Source organism: Apis mellifera, linkage group LG6 (assembly GCF_003254395.2).
Source record: "Apis mellifera strain DH4 linkage group LG6, Amel_HAv3.1, whole genome shotgun sequence".
Lineage (NCBI taxonomy): Eukaryota > Metazoa > Arthropoda > Insecta > Hymenoptera > Apidae > Apis > Apis mellifera.
The window spans coordinates 7,988,338-7,996,300 of NC_037643.1; the positions used below are offsets into that span (position 1 = coordinate 7,988,338).

The following is a 7,963-nucleotide window of genomic DNA, read 5'->3' on the forward strand; positions in this document are numbered from 1 at the left end:
TAATAATTTAAAACTCCTTTCTCCAACCCTTAAATACATTAATACCACTATATATATATATTCGTTTTTTCGTGACAAGTATTATTAATTTTCTTTAACGAATTATATTAAAATTAATCTGACTATAAAATGTTTCCCTTTAAACAGCCGAGAAAAGACACGTTCGATCATTGAACGAAAATATCGCGATACAGAAGAGTAATATAATCCAAAGAACGACCGATACCTTCAATCGTGCGAAATCAGTAGCGTAGTTGATACACCGTTTAATTTCCCAAACGACGTCAATCTGTTTTTTTCGTGTTTTCACAAAATTCGAGGAGAGATAATTTCGAAAGTAGCGAGAAAGAACTAAGAATTTCGGGTCTGCTTTGGCCACAGGACTTCGTCTTCGCCTGAGGCTCGGTCAGGATTCCTCGCCCGCTCTTTCCTCCATCGAGCAACAAGAAGGAACCCACAATTTCTGCATCGTTTTCGTTCATAACTCCCTCTTTGTTCCCCGTCTTGTTCCTGGCCTCGAAAACGGCAAAAGATGGCTCCAACTCGAGGAGAAGTTTGCCAACTACGATGGATTATTCCAAGTGTTGTTCCCACGCCGCGCCGTCTTCTCGACTTCTATTCGCTCGATAAAACATTTAGCAACACTCTTTCGAGAACTCGTGTGGCAACGCGCCTGTCGATTGCCAGTCTGCCTCTCTCGAATTTCTCGTCAACGATGATATTTTTAATACTTTTTCCGGGGTGAAGAGTAAAATTTTCTACTTTTTCATCTATTTTTATTTTATTTTATTTTATTTTATTTTTCTTTTTCTGTTGTAATTGGGAAATGATTTTTTCCTTTTTTTTTTTCCATTCTGTTGATAGTTTCTCGATGAAATAATAGGTGTGATGATTGGTTTTCGGGTTATTGTTTTAAATCGATGTTTTATTTGAGAAAAATTGTCATCGCAGTTTGCTATATATATTTTAATGTGGATGTATAAAAAAACAAATTAAATATTATATTTATTAATAAACGAATAAACTTTGACTTTTTTCTTCCGGGAAACAAATGTCGAGCAAAATGAAAATGGGTGCTTTTTTTCTTTTTTTAATGAATAAAAATTTGTTTTCTACGAAGAAAAATGGCGATACATTCTTCATCATCCGACATTGTATTTTTAACATTGTATCCTCGTGATCATTATTAAAAAATATCTATCCTGAACGAAAGCAGCTAATCCTAAGAAGAAAAGAAAAAAAGAAAGGTCCATTAAAACTATTAGCCGAATAAAAAGAGAAAAAAAAGGGGAAAGAAATCGATGGCTGTCTTCCCGAGACCAGTTTCGAATTTCGCGGAGCATGAAACCCATTTCCTTAACGGTCTCCTCTTTCTCTTCCCTCTTCCTGTTCCTTTTTCCTCGTCCTGACAAACGAAGTTCGTTCGACCACTCGCTCCACTCGTCCGAACGATCACTCAGCGAAATATTCAGGGGCATAATCTCGTTTCTGGATCCGCCACAAATCTGCCAAAAAAGAAAATATATATCATTACTTTGGAAAGAAAAAAAATTTTCCAAACCGAACCAAACCTTTGTCACTTTTCATTGGAATAAGATAGAAAAGACTAAGACTCTCGTTTCTGAATCAAACATTTTACAACAAAAAATTCAAAATTTTTATCCCAAAAAAAAAAAATTAAGAATATTTATTTAAATAATAATAATATCTAATTCTACGTATGAGAAAAAAAAAATATGCTTTGAAATTATTATATTTCAAATGGCATTGGAAGATAAGCAGATTGCACAGTTACCGAACACCATTCATCAACAGATTCGTCATTTATTTAACTATAGCGAACGAGCTGCATTATTCGAGTCAGTTGAATTTTATACGTGACACTGCACACGCCACATATGCAAATAAAAAAATCTCTCTCCTCTTCAATCATAAAACACAGGATTATTTATTCAAGATAGGAGGATTTGCCTCATCCTCCGCGCCACTCGGATTATCAGATCTTTCCCTGAAAGAAACTTATGTTAAAATACAAAAAATCTTTTCAAAGCCTGTGGATAATTTTCAATAGATTTTTTTATTAACTTTGTCCAACGAGTTATTAATCGATCTCGTCGAGACGGCTTTCGTTCGATTTGACTTAAAATTTGACGTCTTTCAAAAATGCACGATACAAATTTTTCACCGATAGTTTTGGATCGAGCGAGGGCGTCGTAAACCCCGAAACGAATGGCAGTGACGCAAACACACACACACACACATATATATATATACACACATACAAATGGAATATATATCCCGATCGAGCAAATATCTCACGTGGCGCGATATAGCCCATTAATTAGATTCTAAACATAGGAACACTCTTACTCCGTTTCACTATAAATCGAGGGCCTGTTTGTAACCGGAGGGGAGGGGAGGGAATCGTTTCCCCGCAAAATAATTAATACAAGCCTTCCGGTTCACGCGCCAAAGATTTACGCGCGGCCGCGCGTATACCTTTCTGGATAGATGCATCTCGTCTTTCCGGCCTTCGAGTGATGATAATTATTACATTATCATTAACCGTTTGTTATCAGAGATGCAAAGTTTCGTGGAAGGGAACACGAGAACGCGAGCCAAGGCGTAATATTATTATTGTTATTGTTATTGTTACTTTTCTTTTCTTTTTTAAACCGATCCTTCCACCGCTTGGAGACTGGATATGAAAGAAAATATCGGAATTAAATATTAGGAGATGGAAAGAAGAGAGGTTTTCGTTTGGAAATTGTTGCGAAATTTTTAAGGTTTATAATTTTTGTTAGTTTATGAAATTTATTCTGTTGGAAATATTTTTTATTTTTTTTTTTGAGAAGGGATCACGACGATTCGTATGCAATAATTTTTCTGTTGTCGCGGGAAGAGGACATTTGTATTGGAAATTAATATGGAGATATTTGAATTCAATTGGCTTTTTGAAAAGGTACAGAGGCAAAAGAATATTCAATGATTAATATCGATGAAAACGTTGCGCTGCGGTATATATTGTAATACGTATTGTTTTTTTACTACAAAGGTAACGGGTTTAATAAATTTACGCCGTTATCGAAAACTTTGTACTCTCATACTTAATGGTTTATACATTAAATAGAATAGATTTACAGTAAACGAGTTATTAAAATTTTTCCATAATCCGTGGAATATATTATAAATAAGTTCGTGTATACGATAAATGATTTATTCAGAGATAAAATAGGGAGGGGGGAAAAAACGCCTATTAAATGGTATAAATTATACATTTTCTCTCTCTCTCTCTATATATATATATTAATTATAAATATATTATGTTATCAATCTGCAAATATTTCAATTTTTATTTTACAATTTCTGTAAAAGGTGGTTAATTAATTTTCCAAAATTTAATATTCTTATGAAATTTCAAAGAATTCAAAGAATTCATCCAATCCAATAATACTTTAATATATCCTGCAATATAATGCAATGATGAAATAAAATTTATTATTTAATCGAATAATAAAATATCCAATCCTTTGAACGAATGGAAAAAAGAAAAAGAAATAATTCATTCGTATATAAAAATCTAATCTTCCAACAACTTTTACATATCCTTTTTCTTTTCCTTTTCTATTTCTTTTTTTTTTTTTTTTAAAGAAGAAAAAAAGGATACGCTGATCCAGAAAAAAATTTGAAACCAATATCTTGTCTTTAACCAATTAAGCCATTCACCTCAATCTTTTTCTCTTCCACCCGAAACGATCGTTATTTACATCCTCTCTAAAATATAAAATCTACGAAACATCAGTAAATGCAAATCCATCGCGTACATATATATGTATATATAAGATTCATAAATATATATTCAGAGAATGAATCTACGTATATCCTAACAACTTATCGTACACATTACACGCTCATTTTTCACAGAAAAACAAATTTACAAATATAATTTACACTATAAAAAAAAAAAGAAGAAAATCAAAAACTGTATCCCTCGCATAAATTATAAAAATTTCACAAAAGCAATATGTATACAATATTCAAGCCATCGATATTATATTTATATTTTTCCTCTTCCTTTCTTTCTCACTAATACACGTTTCCATCTTCTACAATATACATATATATACATCTCGAAATTCCTCTCTCAATCAATACCCGTAAAACACAAGCGTAACGCGCATCTAATAAATAATCGTGGAAAAAATTATTTGTGCACAGGTATTGTGCGACGTTATAATACAAATATATACGATATAGATCCGCGCGTACACCCTACGCAAACGTATCGATACGCAAATGAACATTGAGCAAGCAGAGATCCGAGCAGGCGCAACGCGGTTAAACTGTATGCGTGTGCAAAGGGAAACATCGTTGTTACGAGTTAAGGGCGTATAGGGAACGTATCGAACACCGGTCGGTATACGTGCACCGTATTCGATCCTCTTGTCTTGTCATCCGTTGTCATAATTGCGCGCAAACGCGGCGAACGAAACGCTGCGCAAACTCGTATAAACAGATGCGCACGAGGCACGCGCGTAAACATGAATATTTATTTTATCGCGCGTTACTAAATATTATTCATTGCCTAGTCCCATTTACATGAGAATCGCGTATATATACTGTGACGTTGCGTAGCTTGCAAGCGGGGAAATTAAATACGAAGAAGAAGGAGGAGAAGAAGGAGAAGGAGAAGAAGAAGAGCGTCTGCGGTCGGTTGGTTGCAGCTGGATCACGGTCTTGATCTTTAGGAAGCCCTTCGGGGTAAACCGCGTCTTTCCTCCTCTTTCCGCAGTTACGAGCATTGAAAGTACATTAAGGACCTTTACATCCGCGTCCACGTGTATGCATATTTAGCTTCGTTCGATGCGGATATATTCCTTTTTTTTTTTCCTTCTTCTTCTTTTTCTTTTTCTCCTTCTTCCATCGTAAAAGCGTAAGGGAGAGAGTTCTTCCTTGTACGCGAATATCGCGCGAATGGATAAAAAAAAATCGAAGGGGAGAAAATTTTTCGATCGAGGTGTAGTTATAAGTCGTTGATTGGAAACGGACGATTTTGTACGACGAGTTTTAAAGTATTGTACACGTTGGATCGCGCGTGGAGAGAGAAAGAGAGAGAGATTCTAAATGGCTACCTGTTAAGGCGAGCGTATTTGAGGTTAGGATCGTGTTGCAGCGTTAAGAACTGCGTAAGAAGTACTTCCGGGTACGCGTTGACCTCTCCTGGAAATAGGTTTCGAAATCATGTTGTAACTGGCTTCAGTTACAACGGGGGATTCATCGACATTGCCAATATTATGCGTTGGATACTAGATAGAAAACTCTTGGAAGGGTTTCAAATTCTTTCGTCTGCAGAAAATTCTGCATTTCTTTTTCCTAAAATTTAATTCTATCCGTACTCGTCGATATATCTTTCTTTTCTTTGATACGCAATCCAATTCAAATCAAATCCCTCGTTCAATTTCATTAAATTGGAAGCTAACGCAAGGAGTCGAATTAAATTCTACGGAATTAATTATATTTCAACGTTCGATTTTTGACAAAGTATCTAATCCGAGTAAACTATTCGTGGCGTGAGAAAGCAACGTTTTCTCGTAATAGAAACGAGAGAGTTAAGAGGCGCCGGCTCGATAACCGTCAAATGTGCGGCTCGATTTCATTGACCAGACGAGGGAATCAATACCGACGGAACACGTGGAACGCGAATACGTTTGCTTCGAGCGCAGGGATTAATCGTCATCTTTCGATGCACACGCAACGAACGCGAGTTTGTTTCAACGTTTGTGGTGTCTTGATCGCGGGATTCCGTCAGTTTTATGGACGACGGTGCAAATGGGAGTACGAACCGCGTGGTCGTCGGTTGAATTTCTCGCGAGGAGGAGGGAGACGGCGGCGGCCACGTTTTTCCGCCTAAGCGAGGCTACGACGCGTCAACAATGGCGCGCAGGATTTTCGAGGCGATAACGCCGATGAAAAATGTATCGCGGCAAGATGAAAATGCATCGTAACGATCGCGACGACGATTGAAAATGTTTTTCCTCATTGTTCCGCATCGTGTCGTCCTCGTCGGGTTTTTTGCGAACGACAGGATCTCGTTTGCCGTGGAGAAAGCTCGCAGTGGACGAAGGAGGGGATGATGGAGGGGTGAAACAGTAGTGGCAAATATTTAAATGCGCCGGCAGATATATGGGACGTCTCGAAGCGAAATAGTTACATTTTATCCATAGAATCCATCTTGGACGAGAAATTTTATTGTTTCGAAGTGCGACTCTGGTGCTTCACTTTTCTTTTCATCTTTTGTTCTGCCTTTTTCCCTTTCCTTTTCTTCCGTTTGTTATTTAAATGAAGTATCCGTTTCTTCTGTTTTCATTTGCAAGAGAAGAGAAATGGGTTGACCACCTACGTATGGACACTTTTAAAGAATATCTCGCTGGAAGGGAATTGACTAGGGAGAAGAAGTAATTTGAAAAAAGGTGTCACGACGGTGTCTACGTGTTTTTGTTTTACTTCGTTTGCAAACCGCGTGCGAAAAAATTATGTAACTTTGATAATCAAGTAGAAAAAAAGAGTCTTCGTTTCCTTGGAGGACCTTGAATTGTTTGAAGGTTACTACGTAGAGGATTCTCCTTTTTCTTCTTCCTCTTTCTCTTCTTCATTTTTACAGCAAGCCTGCAATTTTACAGTAAGAAATTAATAATGACTATCAAATATCCTAATTAATTTGGAAAATAAAATATCCACGTAATTCATAAATGAGATTCATTAATTTTTTAAATATTACATATCTTCGTGTAAGTATCTCCATATAAATCTCCATAGATTGTAAACAAATTCTCAAATTCAAGATAATTAAACACTCGTTTTCATGAAAACCAGATTTAAACGCTCGAGATTATTTAAATTAAATATCGTACGCATAAAATTCGAATAATTTGATTCGTCAATTAACTAACAGAAACTAACTAGCTCGATCACTCATCAAGTTGACTGAATTACAACACTCGTTCCCGGTGAAAAGAATCGTCAAATTGAAATTAAAATTTCAGCCTCGCGTTGCAACTTCTTCGAAAACCAGTCAATTTTCGAAAGAAAAGAAAAAAAGAAGCCGACTTACGTCTCGTGGAGCGAATCAAATTTAAATTTCACGCGTTTCATCGCGTAGAACATTTCTTAAGAACGTTGCCGCGGATCTCGCGCGTGAAAATGGCGTCGATTTTTCGTCCCCTCCGTCCAAATGAAATCCATCGAAATTCATATACATCGATCTGAATAACAACTTGAGCCTCGATACGAAAATAATGATTCAATAACTTGTCACTCGTCTCGACGATCCCGTGCCTCTAAACGCGTGCCTCGACCTGTCCATCGTGGCAAATTCGGGCGCGCGTGCTGCGCTTCGGACGGCCGAAAGAAATTTCGCGTGCGTGATCAGAGTCGGACGCGGTGGCCGGGCCACCAGGCATCGGCCAGGTGGCGGCCGAATTACAAGGTTTGCGCAAACGTGGCTTAAACGCCACGTCTCTCAAGTATATACGTGCACATGTATCCCCGCGTGGACGTAGGGCCACGAACGTTGGCAGGTAACAGAACTACCAGCAGCAACAACAACAACAACAACAATAACAACAACAAGAAACGGGGAGGAGGAAACGAGGAGGGGCGAGGAGTCGAATCGTGGCGTGGAGTCCCAGGTGGGAGGCAGCTGCCAGGCGGCCGCAACACCTGCTCCTCCTCGTTCCTTTTTGGAGTCGGTCGAGGACCCGTTTCGAGGATCGAAAAGGGATTCGCCTATCCACTCCTTCTCCTCTTTTTTCCTTCCTTTCGTCTGGATCATCCTCTCTCTCTCGTTCGAAGGAGGGCGCACTTCTTCTGCATGCACTTCTGCATGCGGGTGCTGCAACGGCAGGTGCTGCATTTTTCTTCTTGCGCCACCCCTCTCTCTCTCTCTCTTATTACTGTTATTATA

At 37.9% G+C, this 7,963-nt stretch overlaps 1 long non-coding RNA gene across 1 annotated transcript; it reads right to left on the reverse strand.

Moving 5' to 3' along the window:
* Positions 1-827: 827 nt before the first annotated feature.
* Positions 828-3,226, reverse strand: LOC113218861. Its single transcript, XR_003304909.1, has 3 exons — positions 2,086-3,226; positions 1,796-2,008; positions 828-1,505 (listed from the first exon to the last, which is right to left on the reverse strand). It is a non-coding gene; the product is annotated as an uncharacterized LOC113218861 (long non-coding RNA).
* Positions 3,227-7,963: the final 4,737 nt, after the last annotated feature.